The following is a 19,373-nucleotide window of genomic DNA, read 5'->3' on the forward strand; positions in this document are numbered from 1 at the left end:
TTGAGTATTTACCGTAACTGCAGTGTTACCTCCCCTGAGTATTGTTAAGTATTTACCATAACTGCAGTGTAACCTCCCCTGAGTATTGTTGAGTATTTACCGTAAATGCAGTGTTACCTTTCCTGAGTATTGTTGAGTATTTACCATAACTGCAGTGTAACCTCCCCTGAGTATTGTTGAGTATTTACCATAACTGCAGTGTAAGCTCCCCTGAGTATTGTTGAGTATTTACCGTAAATGCAGTGTTACCTCCCCTGAGTATTGTTGAGTATTTACCATAACTGCAGTGTAAGCTCCCCTGAGTATTGTTGAGTATTTACCGTAAATGCAGTGTTACCTACTGCAGTGTAACCTCCCCTGAGTATTGTTGAGGATTTACTGTAACTGCAGTGTAACCTCCCCTGAGTATTGTTGAGTATTTACTATAACTGCAGTGTAACCTCCCCTGAGTACAGCTATATATATGGCCATCAGAACTGTTGAGTATTTACCGTAACTGCAGTGTTACCTCCCCTGACTACAGCTGGTGAGGGTAGTACGTAGTATTCAGCTGATGTTCTTCTCATTAAAGCCTCCCAGTCTTAATCATCACAGACGTTTTTTGCTGCTTTGAGTGTGATATTTGAATTGCGTCATGGTTTTAAGTTTTATGCATTCAAAAGTGTTTAAAACACTTTCTTCTTTACTATATGACTTGTCAGGTTTTTTTCTTTAAAGAGTTAATGCTTTATACATACATATTTAAAATGAAAATGTTCCCAAATCACAAATATTTGGCTGATCATTATCTTTAAAATGATGCATCTTTTTAACTAGTCCTTAATGGCTCAGCGGATTTTGACAGTGCTACACGTGGAAGGGACTATATTAGCAGTCCGTCCGTCAGTCTGTCCGTGTGTCACTGAATTGTCTAGGACATATCTCTGCTACTTTAGCCGTCACCATATACAGAGTTGGGGTCCAATAATTTGTTCACTGTGCCTCACTTTGATTAGGGCATGTCCCATATATTCTAGCTGTCACCATATACAGAGTTGGGGCCCAAAAGTTGTTCACTCTATGCTACTGTGATAAGGGCATGTCTCTTAATTCTGCCTTCCTTCATTTACCATACCTTGTATTGGAGTACTTCTTTGCATGGTGGAATGCAATGATCTGAAAGCGCCCCACTATGGAGAGTTATAGCCCTTTGTTGACAGAGTATCACTTTATTCTGGGTATATATTGTGCACTCTTGTCACTCACATTTGCCAAACTTTGCATGTGACTTACCTGTTGGGATACAGTGTATCACATACTAAAATCCTGTCCCATGTCCCACTGTGGAGAGAGCTAGAGTTAGGATCCCTTGGTCACTGTGCAAGACTTTGTCTGGAGCATTTATAATCTGTCTATTTCTAAATTTTTGCATGTGACTATAAATATGGACCTCTTTTGATGGTAAAGTGTCAATGCTGAAATGTCACTGATTTCATACACCAATATAATCAGAGTTATGGCCCTTTGTTCATTTCCAGAGTTTGTACTAAGGTGGGGGACTCGGGATTGCTTGCAATACTTCGCCAACATATTTTAGTTGGATGATTACCCTGTTATTAAGTGCCCATGTCAAATGTCCTATTTTCTGTGACATATGACTTTGTGTTAAATGACTTATTGTGACAAATGTTGATGAAACCTTGTCATGTTATTCAAATTAACATTTCTATGTCACAAAGGAGATAACAGAGACAATATGACCAGACTTGAACAGTGACCTGGAAAAGTGTATTTTTGACACCATTTGTGAAAATTCTTGGACATGTGATCAACAAATTTAAATTCATTTCCTCTGGTACTTTATTTGACAATTTCATGAAACGAGTCCTGGGAATATTTATTGAAGCTAGCATCTTAATAACGACAAATCAATTAGATTTAAGTGCACTACAGTAACAAAGGTTACTGTTTTGGACCAGAGGAATCGATATGTTATCAGAACCCCAGTTTTCCAGAAGTGGCCTTCTGTCTCCCACTGATTAAGTTGCCTGTGAGTGGTTTTAAGGGTGAAATGGCATAACCAAGACAACCGATCCTCGTCTAGACCAGTAATCTTGTAAGAGTGTCCTGATGAAAACGTACTTGACTGTAAAGATCTATAGCTACAAATTAATCTTGTCTGGAGTATCAATGTGGAGGCGAAGTGAACCAGCCTTGAGTGGTATGTGTATAAAGTATTCCAGTTTTATCCTCGGTTTCCACCGTTCGCGTGGGTCAGGATCACCGGTCCTTGGTGATTTACTGCAGCCACTCCGTAATTTTATCACAATATTTTGTTGAGTAACATCAACATTCAGAGCAATTGAAAAATACTAATACCATGTTTGTAATGGGTCAAAATGGCTTGTGAATGGCGTTTTATCTACTTGTTGAATTGTGATCTATTCTTGCCATATATGCATGACATTTATATAGACTTCTAGATGTACACCAGGTACATCAAAGGACATTTGGTAACTAGAGTTGTGATGTCATAGTGGTGGTGTCGTGGTGAAACATCCAGCTCTACAGCCGTGAGTCTGAGTTGGTGGTGCCACACTGGAGGACAACCAAAACTAATTCCATAATTGTGATACATGTCTTGGAAGGAATAACTTACATTCTTTTATTTAATTGACTTTTTGGACATATGCCTCAAAAATGAAAAAAAAATATACTTAGCTGGGGTCCCAATTGAAAAAGTTACTTGGAATGGTCCCTTATCCCAAATTTACCAGGAATGGTCCCCTATCCCAAAGTTACCAGGAATGGTCCCCTATTCCAAAGTTACCAGGAATGGTCCCCTATTCCAAAGTTACCAGGAATAGTACCCTATCCCAAAGTTACCAGGCATGGTACCCTATTCCAAAGTTACCAGGAATAGTACACTATCCCAAAGTTTCCAGGAATGGTCCCCTATCCCAAAGTTTCCAGGAATGGTGCCCTATTCCAAAGTTACCAGGAATGGTCCCCTATCCCAAAGTTACCAGGAATAGGACCCTATCCCAAAGTTTCCAGGAATGGTCCCCTATTCCAAAGTTACCAGGAATGGTCCCCTATCCCAAAGTTACCAGGAATAGTACCCTATTCCAAAGTTACCAGGAATAGTACCCTATCCCAAAGTTTCCAGGAATGGTCCCCTATTCCAAAGTTTCCAGGAATGGTCCCCTATTCCAAAGTTACCAGGAATGGTCCCCTATCCCAAAGTTACCAGGAATGGTCCCCTATCCCAAAGTTACCAGGAATGGTCCCCTATCCCAAAGTTACCAGGAATGGTCCCCTATTCCAAAATTACCAGGAATGGTCCCCTATTCCAAAGTTACCAGGAATGGTACCCTATCCCAAAGTTACCAGGAAGTTTCCCCTATTCCAAAGTTACCAGGTTGGTCCCCTATCCCAAAGTAACCAGGAATGGTCCCCTATTCCAAAGTCACCAGGAATGGTCCCCTATCCCAAAGTTACCAGGAATGGACCCCTATCCCAATGTTACCAGGAATGGTCCCCTATACCAAAGTTACCAGGAATGGTCCCCTATCCCGAGGTAACAAGGAATTGTCCAATATCCAATTTACCAAGAATGACACAAAATCCCAAAGTTGCAAGGAATCGTCCAAAATTTCCAAAGTTGCCAAAAATTCTAGAAACCTTGGGGATGTTCTGCAATACCAAAGATAAGTAAGAATGGTCTTGTATCTCAAAAATGCCTATAAATAGTCCTCAATCTCATACAAAGTTAGGAAAGATTCCTAATCCCAAAGATTGGAGGAAAAGTCACCCATTCCATAGAAACCTAGTCCCCAGTTTAATTCTAAGGATACCTAGAGACTGTCTCCAATCTTAAAGAAACCTGGAAATAATCCCAAATTGCAAATATATTTAAGAAAGGTCCCAGATCCCAAAGATGTCTAAATAAGTTCCCAGATCCCAAAGACAACTAGGAACGGTCCCAAATCCCAAAGACATCTAGGAACGGTCCCAAATCCCAAAGACATCTAGGAACGGTCCCAGATCCCAAAGACATCTAGGACATTCCCAGATCCCAAAGACATCTAGGAACGGTCCCAGATCCCAAAGACATCTAGGAATGGTCCCAAATCCCAAAGACATATAGGAACGGTCCCAGATCCCAAAGACATCTAGGAACGGTCCCAGATCCCAAAGACATCTAGGAACGGTCCCAGATCCCAAAGACATCTAGGAACGGTCCCAGATCCCAAAGACATCTAGGAACGGTCCCAGATCCCAAAGACATCTAGGAACGGTCCCAGATCCCAAAGACATCTAGGAACGGTCCCAGATCCCAAAGACATCTAGGAACGGTCCCAGATCCCAAAGACATCTAGGAACGGTCCCAAATCCCAAAGACATCTAGGAATGGTCCCAAATCCCAAAGACATCTAGGAACGGTCCCAGATCCCAAAGACATCTAGGAACGGTCCCAGATCCCAAAGACATATAGGAACGGTCCCAGATCCCAAAGACATCTAGGAACGGTCCCAGATCCCAAAGACATCTAGGAACGGCCCCAGATCCCAAAGACATCTAGGAACGGTCCCAGATCCCAAAGATATCCTAGGGCTGATTTAAGTCTCTGTAGTAAATCTATTACACCAGACCTATACATCTTGGGGGAAATAAAATCCAGTGAAATACAATTTTAATAAATGGCCTTGATGATGAACAGTACACATTAAAATCAATAGGATGGTGTGTGGGAAGGCTATTAAGTATGGTACGGCACGTTTTTACTGACACAACATTTACCGTTGTTACGTTTCACTTGTAACAATTACATGTGCATTTTGTAAAATATGTAGCTTTACTTGACATCTGACAGGAGAGGAAGGCTAACATGTGTGCTGATGCTTGTTTCAGCCGAGAAGTGGTGCATTCGTGTCTATATACACATCAGATAGACTTACAGAGAAAGCGGTGTATAATGGAATATTTTATTGCACAAGATTTTTACAGAGAAATGTTGTTTAATGATGTTCATGATAAAAAGAGAAATGTTGTTTTAGTTCCAAGGTTTGGTTTGGTTTGTTTGTGGTTTACGTCCTATAAACAGCTATGGTCAATTAAGGACGTGTCAGGTTTTGGTGGTGGAGGAAAGCCGGAGTTCTCGGAGAAAAAACACCGATTTACGACCAGTACCTGGCGACTGCCCCACGTAGGCCTCGAACCCGCAACCCAGTGGTGGACGGCTAGTCGTAGCCGAATGTCAGACGACTTGACCACCGCGACTTCTCTTTTAGTTAACCCTTTCACCACTGTAGACCATAATGGACTCATCCATATCAATACATGGTAGAGTCTACTAAAGTTACACAGGGGTGAAAGGGTTAAAAGATTGTATGTTGCAAGTATATATAGTACTAAGGTCAACTCCAGAGTGAACTTGGTCCTGAAGGGGAAACATTGTGCTGTGTAATGAGATAGGACACAGTCTAAACATCTTCAATGTACAGACATTGAAAAGTTAGTTAAGCAGTTATAGTGATTTCATAGTAAAATTCATCAGTCAGTTAGGTACAATATTAGAGTGTAATCTTTACTGGAATGTTTCTTTCACATCACGAATAGTGAATAGATTTCTGGATCTATAAATAATTCAATTCAAATATATTTTACACCTGCTTTTGTGATAAAAAACTATGGACTAGAAAACCTTTCAAATTTTGAGTAAATGACATTGACAGATTGATGAACTGATGAAAAAAAGGATGGGTTGGTTGTTGTTGGCATTTGTTTCAGCTGCTAAAATGAGTAAAACAAGTTTTGGTCTGTAACAATCATTGATCATCCCAAGGAGTAAAATTTATATAATATAGCCACTTCATACAAGTTAAGGCAGAAACGGCTACGGTCGATATAAAATTCCCTAGAGTACCATCTATTTAAGTCCGCCCACTAGAGTACTACATGTAAAAGTATTGCAAATGTCCTTCACAAGAATTTCACAAGAATTTCACAAGAATTTGACTGAAATTAACATTTTCCTGTTTTACAGTTTCTAAATTTCTAATGAGATTTGAATTGAAGTCACAGTTTATAAGTCACAAAAACTGACCTTGAAGGAAAATATTTTGTCCGACTGCATTCAAAGACGACAATACATAATTATTGAATTATTAATTACTTATACAACCCTGATTGGCTTAAATGCTTGGATTTACAATAAAACGGATCTTTGATTTATTTGCTTCATTTTATATTAGTTTGATGTTTTTAAAGTTCGTTTATTACTTTTAAAGAGTAAAAGCTTGTTTCTTTCTAAATCTGCAATAAAAGCAAACTCCATCACCACAAAGTGGAAGACCTTAAGGTAATAGGATTGTGTCGCCATTTCTCAGTAGAATTTCTTCAAATTTTGTAGTTATATTGCTTTGAAGTAAAGAAAATTTTCTGCCACCAAAAAAAATAGGTTGTGAGAATTTTAGGGATTTTACATGGAAATTTGTGTAAAAAAGAGTGAATTTTGAAGAAAAAAATGACACATACAATTTTTTGCAAAATAATGTCAATAAAAATGATACTGATCAACATAGCTTCGTATTGCATTAATGTGTATCAATTTCATAAATGCTGAAATTGTGAAAAATTAATTATCTATAAACGATTAAAAGTTGACATTTTACAATATAACCATATACACATAGTAATTGCATGTCAGAGTTATCGTTCTTGAAAAAACTTCACAGTAGTGAAATAGGCAGCCAGTTTCCTGAAGTACAGAAAAATGGACACATGTGACACATTGATTAAAAAACAACTGAATTAATGCCCGGATTGCTTTGAAATACTTTAATATTGGAAGGACACACTGTTCTGTCAATAAACAACATACAATATTCATCAGATTAATATTAAACATTAGAATATGCGGAAATTGGGTTTTCAACTAGGGATGTACTTCCTATTTCCGCTTAGCAATACACTCCTATGACCTTAATGAATGTCTACTTATCTGTTAAGTGCACTTTGTCATTTGAAGATCGTAACCAGTATTGGTGCACACATGTTGGTCACGGTGATCTGACCTGCCAAGTTGTATGCCAAACAAACATATGTAAGATGCAGAGTTTTATATTCAAACATGTGGACAACACAGATTTAAAATTTGAACCATGTGCACGACATGCTTCCTTACTCAGGTTTTTATGAAAGCTATTAAAAAGATCGCTTCATGGAATAGCTGACTAATCAATTTTAATAGTAGATATACAACAACTTGTAGCCGTTTCAGTTTTAAACAAAGCAACCCGATCACGATTGTCCACCATTTATCCAGATGTCATAAGTTCATGGTTTTAACAGTAACCTCTAAAAAGATGGAAATGTTAAAACCACCCTCTACAAAATAACTTGAAATCAATTATCAAATAATGCACCTATAGGCTCAATCAAACTCAAATTTCATAATTATATAGAACTTTCTGCCTATTATTATCATTCAGGTTGAATTGTTAAAGGTTCAGATGAAAGTAATTATTTAAAAAATCAGATTCTGTTGAACAGGTTCATGTACAGTGAGTATCCCTGGGTCCATAACATTTTATTTTCATGACTGCGTAAATTGTCCTAATGCTTGCTTCAGGATGCTTTTATGTCAAAATGTCATTAACATTCACTGTGTAACTGCCAAAAGAAAATAAATTTCCACTGACTTGATAACACTTGGGATCTTTTTCGTTTCCAATCTTTCCTGTCTCCTCTCTTTTCTGTCTACTTTTTGTTTCAGGCGGTGTTTTGCTAGGTACCCAACCCTGGCTGTTGCGATAATTTTAATCTTAAGCCTGGTAGTCATTGTTGAAAACAAAGAGTGGACTTCCGACAGCTACAGTTATATTTGTCTACTTTCATATTTGTTGGAAGTAAATTGATTTAAATCTTATAGAAAATAGAAAACTGTTTAGGGAGAAATTTTGAATACGTGACAGCTGTAAAGTTTTGAATCTGCATCCAACACTGAGTGAGAAATGCTGGATGTTTGAAAGCTCCTGGGGTGTGAGATATGTCCCCAATAACTGGGTACATACAAGGCAAATGATAGCTCCTTGTTTGAGTTACCTCCCTTTGCTCTGAAAAACTATAGCATTGAGTGATTTTTTGTGTATTCATCTTGTCTAATGCTTGGTGAAAAACATTGGTTACCAGCTGAGACAACTACTTGAGGGTAAGATTTGATTAGGAAAAACGTGAAATATTGATAAGGTGCACATAACAGCCCACCTTTTCCCTGTGCTCAGCTCAAAGAGTGTGTGAAATTTCTCCCATGGGCAAATGCTCAGTGAGAAATATTTATGCTAGACAGGTCCTATAGTGTGTGTGGTCCCCCAATGCTCAATGAGAAATATGTTTGCTAGGCAGGTCATATAGTGTGTGAGGTCCCCCAAAGCTCAGTTAGAAATATGTATGCTAGGCAGGTCCTACAGTGTGTGTGGTCCCCCAATGCTCAATGAGAAATATGTATGCTAGACAGGTCCTATAGTGTGTGTGGTCCCCCAATGCTCAGTGAGAAATATGTATGCTAGACAGGTCCTATAGTGTGTGTGGTCCCCCAATGCTCAGTGAGAAATATGTATGCTAGACAGGTCCTATAGTGTGTGTGGTCCCCCAATGCTCAGTGAGAAATATGTATGCTAGACAGGTCCTATAGTGTGTGTGGTCCCCCAATGCTCAGTGAGAAATATGTATGCTAGAAAGGTCCTATAGTGTGTGTGGTCCCCCAATGCTCAGTGAGAAATATGTATGCTAGACAGGTCCTATAGTGTGTGTGGTCCCCCAATGCTCAGTGAGAAATATGTATGCTAGACAGGTCCTATAGTGTGTGTGGTCCTCCAATGCTCAGTGAGAAATATGTATGCTAGAAAGGTCCTATAGTGTGTGTGGTCCTCCAATGCTCAGTGAGAAATATGTATGCTAGGCAGGTCCTATAGTGTGTGTGGTCCCCCAATGCTCAGTGAGAAATATGTATCCTAGACAGGTCCTATAGTGTGTGTGGTCCTCCAATGCTCAGTGAGAAATATGTATGCTAGAAAGGTCCTATAGTGTGTGTGGTCCTCCAATGCTTAGTGAGAAACATGTATGCTAGGCAGGTCCTATAGTGTGTGTGGTTCCCAATGCTCCGTGAGAAACATGTATGCTAGGCAGGTCCTTTAGTGTGTGTGATCCTCCAGTGCTCAGTGAGAAACATGTATGCTAGACAGGTCCTATAGTGTGTGTGGTCCCCCAATGCTCAGTGAGAAATAATTATGCTAGGCAGGTCCTATAGTGTGTGTGGTCCCCCAATGCTCAATGAGAAATATGTATGCTAGACAGGTCCTATAGTGTGTGGCCCCCAATGCTCAGTGAGAAATATGTATGCCAGGCAGGTCCTATAGTGTGTGGTCCCCCAATGCTCAGTGAGAAATATGTATGCTAGGCAGGTCATATAGTGTGTGGTCCCCCAATGCTCATTGAGAAATATGTATGCTAGGCAGGTCCTATAGTGTGTGTGGTCCCCCAATGCTCAGTGAGAAATATGTATCATAGAAAGGTCCTATAGTGTGTGTGGTCCTCCAATGCTCAGTGAGAAATATGTATGCTAGAAAGGTCCTATAGTGTGTGTGGCCCTCCAATGCTTAGTGAGAAACATGTATGCTAGGCAGGTCCTATAGTGTGTGTGGTTCCCAATGCTCCGTGAGAAACATGTATGCTAGGCAGGTCCTTTAGTGTGTGTGATCCTCCAGTGCTCAGTGAGAAACATGTATGCTAGACAGGTCCTATAGTGTGTGTGGTCCCCCAATGCTCAGTGAGAAATAATTATGCTAGGCAGGTCCTATAGTGTGTGTGGTCCCCCAATGCTCAATGAGAAATATGTATGCTAGACAGGTCCTATAGTGTGTGGCCCCCAATGCTCAGTGAGAAATATGTATGCCAGGCAGGTCCTATAGTGTGTGGTCCCCCAATGCTCAGTGAGAAATATGTATGCTAGGCAGGTCATATAGTGTGTGGTCCCCCAATGCTCATTGAGAAATATGTATGCTAGGCAGGTCCTATAGTGTGTGTGGTCCCCCTATGCTCAGTGAGAAATATGTATGCTAGGAAGGTCCTAGAGTGTGTGTGGTCCCCCAATGCTCAGTGAGAAATATGTATGCTAGACAGGTCCTATAGTGTGTGTGGTCCCCCAATGCTCAGTGAGAAATATCATATGCTTGGGAGGTTATTTTATACCATCAGTCAGAGAGAAAGCCCCAAAATGTTCATGTAAAATATATGCATGAGGGTGTGAAGGGTCTCCCATTGACCATTCTCAGTGAAAAATATTGCATGCTTGGCAGGTCCTACAGTGTGATTGATCCCCCAGATCTCAGTGAGAAATATAGCATGCTAGGCAGGTCTTATACTGTGAGTGGTGCTCAGTGAGGAGTGGTCCCAAATCCCACAATTACTAGTAATGGTCCCCTATCCCAAAGTCATTTTTGTATGCCAACAGTGTCAGGAAGCCCCCAAATGTTCATGTAAAATATTGCACGAGGTCGTGAAAGGTTTCCCATGCTCAGTGAGAAAAATTGCATGCCTGGCAGGTCCAACAGTGTGAGTGGTCCCCCAGTGCTCAGTGAGAAAAATTGCATGCCTATCAGGACCTAGGGTGTGTGTGCTCCTGATCTACCACATGGAGGGGTGTGAATGCTCACCTAGATATGTAGGCCAGATTACCTCACAGCTCTAACATTGTTTTATTTTCATCAAAATCAAACATGATGTTTTTCTCATGAAAGTGTATATGGACCTCTGTTAAGTGCTGTCGACTGTCTAGTTGTATATAAGAGGGAGCACAGCTTTCCTGTGAGCACATGTAGCATACATTTATACTGGACTGGACTGTAAACGTATTGCGTCCTATCCTGAAGCAAGTGTTTTCATGGAATTCTGGAAAACCGTTATATAGTTACCGTATTCCTGGAGTTTAAACCACAATCCTGGTAAGAGACTTAGTTCTTGAAATAATCTTCAGTCAAGTACATCCTACTCTCATTTGAGTGTATATTTCCTTTTGTAATTATATTGTCACCAACAATTTTTATCAATTGTTTTTTTACTTGTCATTGTTTCCTTATTACTATTGCAGCAAATTTCTATGAAGATTTTTTTTCAGAATTTTCATTCACTTATTTCAACAAAAGACTTTATATAAAGGTATCAAAAACATTATACAAAATGTGGATATATTGATGATTTTTTTTTAAATTGTTGAATTTATTTTACTGTGGACAATATTTTATGACTGAATACATGTTAAATCAGTTTTAAGTCAACAGACCCCAAACAGTGCACCATATAATAAAGAAGTTTAAATTAAAAATTCATTGAGATAGGGGTCGTCAGAACTCCAATTACTATGTGTACAGTTATTAAAGGATTCACAAAGTCTATATTAAATATTGGAGGAGACTCTGAGGAACAATGTACAAAGAATCTGTCAATTAGTCCAATAAGTATGAAGTATCTGTCTATTAGTCCAAAAAGTATGAAGCATCTGTCTATTAGTCCAATAAGTATAAAGTATCTGTCAATAAGTCCAATAAGTATAAAGTATCTGTCAATAAGTCCAGTAAGTATGAAGTATCTGTCAATTAGTCCAAAAAGTATGAACTATCTGTCTATTAGTCCAAAAAGTATGAAGCATCTGTCTATTAGTCCAATAAGTATAAAGTATCTGTCAATAAGTCCAGCAAGTATGAAGTATCTGTCAATTAGTCCAAAAAGTATGAAGTATCTGTCTATTAGTCCAACAAGTATGAAGTATCTGTCAATTAGTCCAAAAAGTATGAACTATCTGTCTATTAGTCCAAAAAGTATGAAGCATCTGTCTATTAGTCCAATAAGTATAAAGTATCTGTCAATAAGTCCAATAAGTATGAAGTATCTGTCAATTAGTCCAATAAATATGAAGTATCTGTCAATAAGTCCAATAAGTATGAAGTATTTATTTATTAGTCCAATAAGTATGCAGTATCTGTCAATTAGTCCAATAAGTATGAAGTATCTGTCTATTAGTCCAAAAAGTATGAAGTATCTGTCAATTAGTCCAAAAAGTATGAAGTATCTGTCAATTAGTCCAAAAAGTATGAACTATCTGTCTATTAGTCCAAAAAGTATGAAGTATCTGTCAATTAGTCCAAAAAGTATGAAGTATCTGTCAATTAGTCCAAAAAGTATGAAGTATCTGTCTATTAGTCCAACAAGTATGAAGTATCTGTCAATTAGTCCAATAAATATGAAGTATCTGTCAATAAGTCCAATAAATTTGAAGTAACTGTCAATAAGTCAAACAAGTATGAAATATCTGTCAATTAGTCCAATAAGTATAAAGTATATGTCTATTAGTCAAATAGGTATGAAGTATCTGTCAATAAGTCCAAAAAGTATGAAGTATCTGTCAATAAGTCCAATAAATTTGAAGTAACTGTCAATAAGTCCAACAAGTATGAAATATCTGTCAATAAGTCCAACAAGTATGAAATATCTGTCAATTAGTCCAATAAGTATAAAGTATTTTTTTATTAGTCCAATAAGTATGAAGTATCTGTCAATTAGTCCAATAAGTATGAAGTATCGACAATAAGTCCAAAAAGGATGAAGTATCTGACAATTAGTCCAATACGTATGAAGTATCTGTCAATTAGTCCAATAAGTATGAAGTATCTGTCAATTAGTTCAATAAGTATAAAGTATCTGTCTATTAGTCAAATAAGTATAAAGTATCTGTCAATAAGTCCAATAAGTATAAAGTATCTGTCTATTAGTCCAACAAGTATTGAAGTATCTGTCAATAAGTCCAATAAGTATGAAGTATCTGTCAATTAGTCCAATAAGTATAAAGTATCTGTCAATAAGTCCAATAAGTATAAAGTATCTGTCTATTAGTTCAATAAGTATTGAAGTATCTGTCAATAAGTCTAATTAGTATGAAGTATCTGTCAATTAGTCCAATAAGTATTGAAGTATCTGTCAATAAGTCCAATAAGTATGAAGTTTCTGTCATTTATACCAAGAACCTCTACATTCAGTTATTATGATTTATGACTTGTAGAAAACGATACCAAGCCACAGTTCTGGGCAGATTACAAAATGTTGATTACAAGAACGTGTTCATTTTCTTTAACAGGCTAGGGTAGCTCTCGGGCAGGTGCCTGCTGGTAGAAGCTCTTTAATGATAACACATGTTTAAGTACAAAAAGATAGAAACAAAACATACTGAATTACTTTCCTTGTTTTCTGCCCTAAAAACTGAATGGTCAGAGAAACCAGAAATAATACTCCTAGGTTGAAAACAGGACGTGAACCGTGAACCGAGGTGAAACCAGTAAACAGTTTCAACACATACACATCTGAAATCTGTAAAAGAGTTTCAAAGTTTTCAATTACAATTTTGTACCGAGAGAAAAAAATTGATACAATAAACGAAGCAATACTTCATTATTCCTGGTTGTTTTCTTGCGAGAGTGAGGGGTTTCATTACCTCTGGATGCAAGGGGATATCATGAAATTGTAGGGTTTTTTTTGGAAAAAATAATATGATCCAGCACTGCTGTTTATTTTGTCATCTTTTCAGAAATGAACACACATTTGAGTTACTTAGTAGTTAAGTTCATAAAGTAAATATCCTATAGAGATTATGGTATTATGGCATCACACTATCTGTCATAGTTCAATCGACCCTTCTCAAATATTTCCAGAGAGACAAATAAGTCCCTTTCAGATATCCGCCGTACCACCACTTTGCAGGTGAGTCTGGACTAGTTTTATCTTTGCGATCAAATCACAACTTTACTTACAAAAATCACAAATTTTCTCAGTTCAGAAGTCCATTAATAATAGGTTTAGTAGAGATTTCAGCAGACTGCTAAAATATACAGCCGGTCACATGACATATGCTCTTTTAACCCTTTCACCACTTTAGACCATAATGAACTCATCCATATCAATGCATGGTAGAGTCTACTCAAGTTACGTAGGGGGAAAGGGTTAATGTGTGCAGTTCTGTTCTTTTTTCACTGTATTTTTGCTGAAGTCGAATGTCATTTAATTCTAATAGAATTTTACATGCTTGATAAAAAAATTGACTGATTAAATGAGAGAAATGAAAAAATGCATAAGAAAACGGAGGAATATCACATTCAGTCACACCATCAATACTTAATAATGAAATACGAAATGCCAAATACAACATCCACTTAAAGCCTGTTCTTTCAACATTTTGAAATATTATGCTCATCTCAAATTTACTTTTAATTCAGGCAAAGTTTTGGCTAACATAGTCTAGGTTTAAAGTGACTCCAACATTTTGGTAATAGTAAGGCAGGAATGAGGCGTTAATACCGCTCCTGTAGTATTTGCTCAGTCAAAACATATCTCGATCTTACAGTATAATTTATTTTCTATGTGGTAACCCTGGCCTCCCGTGCTAAGAGGCACTTCACATTAACGTTAGTGGATGCGGAGGTAAGTGTGATACGCTGTAATGCCCAGGGTGTACAATCATTTACACACCAGTAGCTCTTCAATGCCTGTCATATTATGAACAGTCGAGTATGAAGTACAAAGTAAATCAAATAATATCAGAAACACAGAAATATGATATCAGACATTGAACCGTCTACTTCTTCAATGTTATTGCCCAGATAGTGAAATTTGTCTAGTTCTTAGAGCAGGGCTCAACATCAACCATTGCCCAACTGTTATTGTCCAGATAATGAAATTTTTCTAGTTCTTAGAGCAGGGCTCAACATCAACCATTGCCCAACTGTTATTATCCAGATAGTGAAATTTGTCTAGTTCTTAGAGCACGGCTCAACATCAACCATCGCCCAACTGTTATTGTCCAGATAGTGAAATTTGTCTAGTTCTTACAGCAGGGCTCAACATCAACCATTGCCCAACTGTTATTGCCCAGATAGTGAAATTTGTCTAGTTCTTAGAGCAGGGCTCAACATCAACCATCGCCCAACTGTTATTGTCCAGATAGTGAAATTTGTCTAGGTCTTACAGCAGGGCTCAACATCAACCATTGCCCAACTGTTATTGTCCAGATAGTGACATTTGTCTAGTTCTCAGAGCAGGGCTCAACATCAACCATTGCCCAACTTTTATTGCCCAGATAGTGAAATTTGTCTAGTTCGTAGAGCAGAGCTCAACATCAACCATTGCCCAGCTGTTATTGTCCAGATAGTGAAATTTGTCTAGTTCTTAGAGCAGGGCTCAACATCAACCATTGCCCAACTGTTATTGTCCAGATAGTGAAATTTGTCGTGTTCTTAGAGCAGGGCTCAACATCAACCATTGCCCAACTGCACGGCCAGGATAAGTTTGACCCCATGTTGGGGTCAGACAAATAAGATTTCACTGTAACTTGCCTGACTGGGTGAATGAACAAATATCAGCTATGGTCATTACACATGATTGTGAATCAATAGGAAATCTTTTATATTATTCTAAAAGAAGCTGTTCAAAAGTATTGCTTGAAGTATTCATCATCCTTCCCATCTGGACTTGATCTGTGTTCGTAAAGACTGAGGTAAATACAACATTCTGTAGAGTTGTCCATTGTTATGATCATTTCAGTGTTTGCCTGAAACATCTCGCAGATAGATAGAGACTTTAATGTTCCTGAGATATGGGTTTGTAACTTTCATCTTGGCAAAACCATGTGAACCTGATAGGCAACTTTCCTATCATTTTGGTTAACTAGCTCCAGTGATTCAGGTAAACTACAAGTTATCATGAAGAACAATAGTTACAAAATGTCAGATAAAAAGTAAATTCCTTATTATAAAATAAAGAAAACAATAATTCATTGTTGAAATTTGGACCTCATGTTTTGCTGCTAGCCATTCTGCAAATATGTCTGAAGCATGGAGTCTTTGCTGACTTTTTGTGAATGGAAATAACAGCTTTCTTTTGTTGTGCATAATAAGCCACCTGATTCAGAATTTCAGACACAGTTTGTGTTTGGGTGTTGTTTCATTGTCAACTGACATTGATAATCATTCTGGAGAAATAGTTGTATCAGGATGTATAAAGTTTAATTAAAGAGAAGAACAGTTAAACTGATGGCCATTTCTTCCTATAAATACCATTTATTGGTATACAGCTTTCTCTATCTTGTGACTTTTGAGGGTTATTTTTGGTTAATTTCTTTTCAGGAAGTCAAAAGGTGGTTTGGGCAGGTAATGTTCAGTTGCATTTGCTTGACGAGGCAAGTGTTTTCAAAAGGTGAAACGTGTGTGTATATAGACATTTTCAGTGGAAGGTCATCTATAATCGTTACTATATAGAGCTATCATATTAAAGTTTCCCCTTTTGCCTAAATTAACATGAGACAGCTAGCTGGCGTTATAAACAAACATTTTTGTGATGTCAGGCTGTTCCAGGAATCTTGTTTGCACTGACAACACAAACTCTTCAATATAGGAAATATCTGTATTAAAGTCAATAATAACTAAAAACTTAGAATGTAAAAATAAGGATTGCACAGCATGTTTTCAATGTTCATGCTGGTATGAACGCAAACTTGTTCCATATTTACAATGACACCCTAGCGGGCTTCATAGAATATGTACTGTATGTAATCGATTGGTGTTCATACCTGAATATGGACATTGAAAAAATGCTATTCAATCTGCCTGGTTCAGATGCACGAAGAATGTAATCCAGACTGTTAAAATCTCATAGTATAAATGTTTATCTTTATCACAGGGAAGTGGATACATGGCTGTCTTAAAACAACCAGGTAAAGTTTACTGTAGACGTCTTGGCTAACATTTTCTGTTGGCATTCAACTACATTTATATATATAGAGTCTACAGAACTCTCTGTCTGCATGACGTATTTGTTTATTTGTTTGATAAAAGTATCTTTCAGTTGTTTTGACAGCAAATTCCATTGAATATCTAATTTCATATTTTTTATTGAAAGAATGTTGTCATATAGGGACTGGGAATTGTGAAGGAAGATGGGCCCTTTATGGGAATTAAAACTGTATAGGCCCAATTAACCAGGTGCTTGCCTCATTGTAGAAGCATTGGTGAGTCATCCTTGATAGGGTTGTAATCATGTAGAATTTCACAACCAGAATTTGCTGAGGAGTAACCAGGAAACAGCTGTGAGTTTATGTACAGAAGACCTGGACCACTAAGGCCGTGAATTGTTCTCAAATGGTCACGGGCTTTACACGGAGTTGAGAAGGATAGAGAATGTGGGCTTATGATGTGTACCTAACTTTTGGTAAAGGATGCTGATGGTCTCTATGTGTTGTTGAGAAGGATATAGAGTGTGGTCTCTGTGTGTTGTTGAGAAGGATAGAGAGTGTGGTTTCTATGTGTTGTTGAGAAGGATAGAGAATGTGGTCTCTATGTGTTGTTGGGAAGGATAGAGAATGTGGTCTCTATGTGTTGTTGAGAAGGATAGAGAATGTGGTCTATATGTGTTGTTGAGAAGGATAGAGAATGTGGTCTCTATGTGTTGTTGGGAAGGATAGAGAATGTGGTCTCTATGTGTTGTTGAGAAGGATAGAGAATGTGGTCTCTATGTGTTGTTGAGAAGGATAGAGAATGTGGTCTCTATGTGTTGTTGAGAAGGATAGAGAATGTGGTCTCTATGTGTTGTTGAGAAGGATAGAGTATGTGGTCTCTATGTGTCGTTGGGAAGGATAGAGAATGTGGTCTCTATGTGTTGTTGAGAAGGATAGAGAATGTGGTCTCTATGTGTTGTTGAGAAGGATAGAGAATGTGGTCTCTATGTGTTGTTGAGAAGGATAGAGAATGTGGTCTCTATGTGTTGTTGAGAAGGATAGAGAATGTGGTCTCTATGTGTTGTTGAGAAGGATAGAGTATGTGGTCTCTATGTGTCGTTGGGAAGGATAGAGAATGTGGTCTCTATGTGTTGTTGAGAAGGATAGAGAATGTGGTCTCTATGTGTTGTTGAGAAGGATAGAGAATGTGGTCTGTATGTGTTGTTGAGAAGGATAGAGAATGTGGTCTCTATGTGTTGTTGAGAAGAATAGAGTATGTGGTCTCTATGTGTTGTTGAGAAGGATAGAGAGTGTGGTCTCTATGTGTTGTTGGGAAGGATAGAGAATGTGGTCTCTGTGTGTTGTTGAGAAGGATAGAGAATGTGGTCTCTATGTGCTGTTGGGAAGGATAGAGAATGTGCTCTCTATGTGTTGTTGGGAAGGATAGAGAGTGTGGTTTGAGAAGGATAGAGAATGTTGTCTCTAAGTGTTGTTGGGAAGGATAGAGTGTGTGGTCTCTATGTGTTGTTGGAAAGGATTGAGAATGTGGTATCTATGTGTTGTTGGAAAGGATAGAGAATGTGGTCTGTATGTGTTGTTGAGAAGGACAGAGAGTGTGGTCTCTATGTGTTATTGGGAAGGATAGAGAGTGTGGTCTCTATGTATTGTTGAGAAGGATAGAGAATGTTGTCTCTATGTGTTGTTGGGAATGATAGAGAATGTGGTCTCTGTGTGTTATTGAGAAGGATAGAGATTGTGGTCTCTATGTGTTGTTGGGAATGATAGAGAATGTGGTCTCTGTGTGTTATTGAGAAGGATAGAGATTGTGGTCTCTATGTGTTGTTTAGAAGGATAGAGAATGTGGTCTGTATGTGTTGTTGAGAAGGATAGAGTATGTGGTCTCTATGTGTTGTTGGAAAGGATAGAGAATGTGGTATCTATGTGTTGTTGAGAAGGATAGAGAATGTGGTCTCTATGTGTTGTTGAGAAGAATAGATTATGTGGTCTCTATGTGTTGTTGGAAAGGATAGAGAATGTGGTCTCTATGTGTTGTTGAGAAGGATAGAGAATGAGGTCTCTATGTGTTGTTGAGAAGGATAGAGAATGTGGTCTCTATGTGTTGTTGAGAAGGATAGAGAATGTGGTCTCTATGTGTTGTTGAGAAGGATAGAGAATGTGGTCTCTATGTGTTGTTGGGAAGGATAGAGAGTGTGGTTTCTATGTGTTGTTGAGAAGGATAGAGTATGTGGTCTCTATGTGTTGTTGGGAAGGATAGAGAGTGTGGTTTCTATGTGTTGTTGAGAAGGATAGAGTATGTGGTCTCTATGTGTTGTTGGGAAGGATAGAGAATGTGGTCTGTATGTGTTGTTGAGAAGGATAGAGTATGTGGTCTCTATGTGTTGTTGAGAAGGATAGAGAATGTGATCTCTATGTGTTGTTGGGAAGGACAGAGAGTGTGGGCTTATGATGTGTACTTTTGGTAAGGATGCTAATGGTGTTGGATATGTCTTATACACTATATATCTATATCTACCACATTGAAACAAGATTCAAATTATTAACTGAAGGTCAATGACCG

The 19,373-nt window shown here is 38.1% G+C and overlaps 1 protein-coding gene across 4 annotated transcripts in view; it reads left to right on the top strand.

Annotated features, from left to right (window-relative positions):
• The window catches only part of LOC110452854 (extracellular sulfatase Sulf-2-like), a 119,131-nt gene that overhangs the window by 11,649 nt on the left and 88,109 nt on the right, over positions 1 to 19,373 (top strand). The window contains exon 1 of one of the 4 annotated variants that reach the window (XM_021501573.1): positions 10,654 to 10,985. The exons of the other annotated variants lie outside the window; for them this stretch is intronic. The gene's annotated coding sequence lies outside the window, so the exon portion shown is untranslated. Of the gene's footprint in view, positions 1 to 10,653; positions 10,986 to 19,373 lie in introns of those variants that run through there. 4 annotated transcript variants of the gene reach the window in all.

The sequence above is a fragment of the Mizuhopecten yessoensis genome, unplaced genomic scaffold (assembly GCF_002113885.1).
Source record: "Mizuhopecten yessoensis strain PY_sf001 unplaced genomic scaffold, ASM211388v2 scaffold6919, whole genome shotgun sequence".
Classification (NCBI taxonomy): Eukaryota; Metazoa; Mollusca; class Bivalvia; order Pectinida; family Pectinidae; genus Mizuhopecten; species Mizuhopecten yessoensis.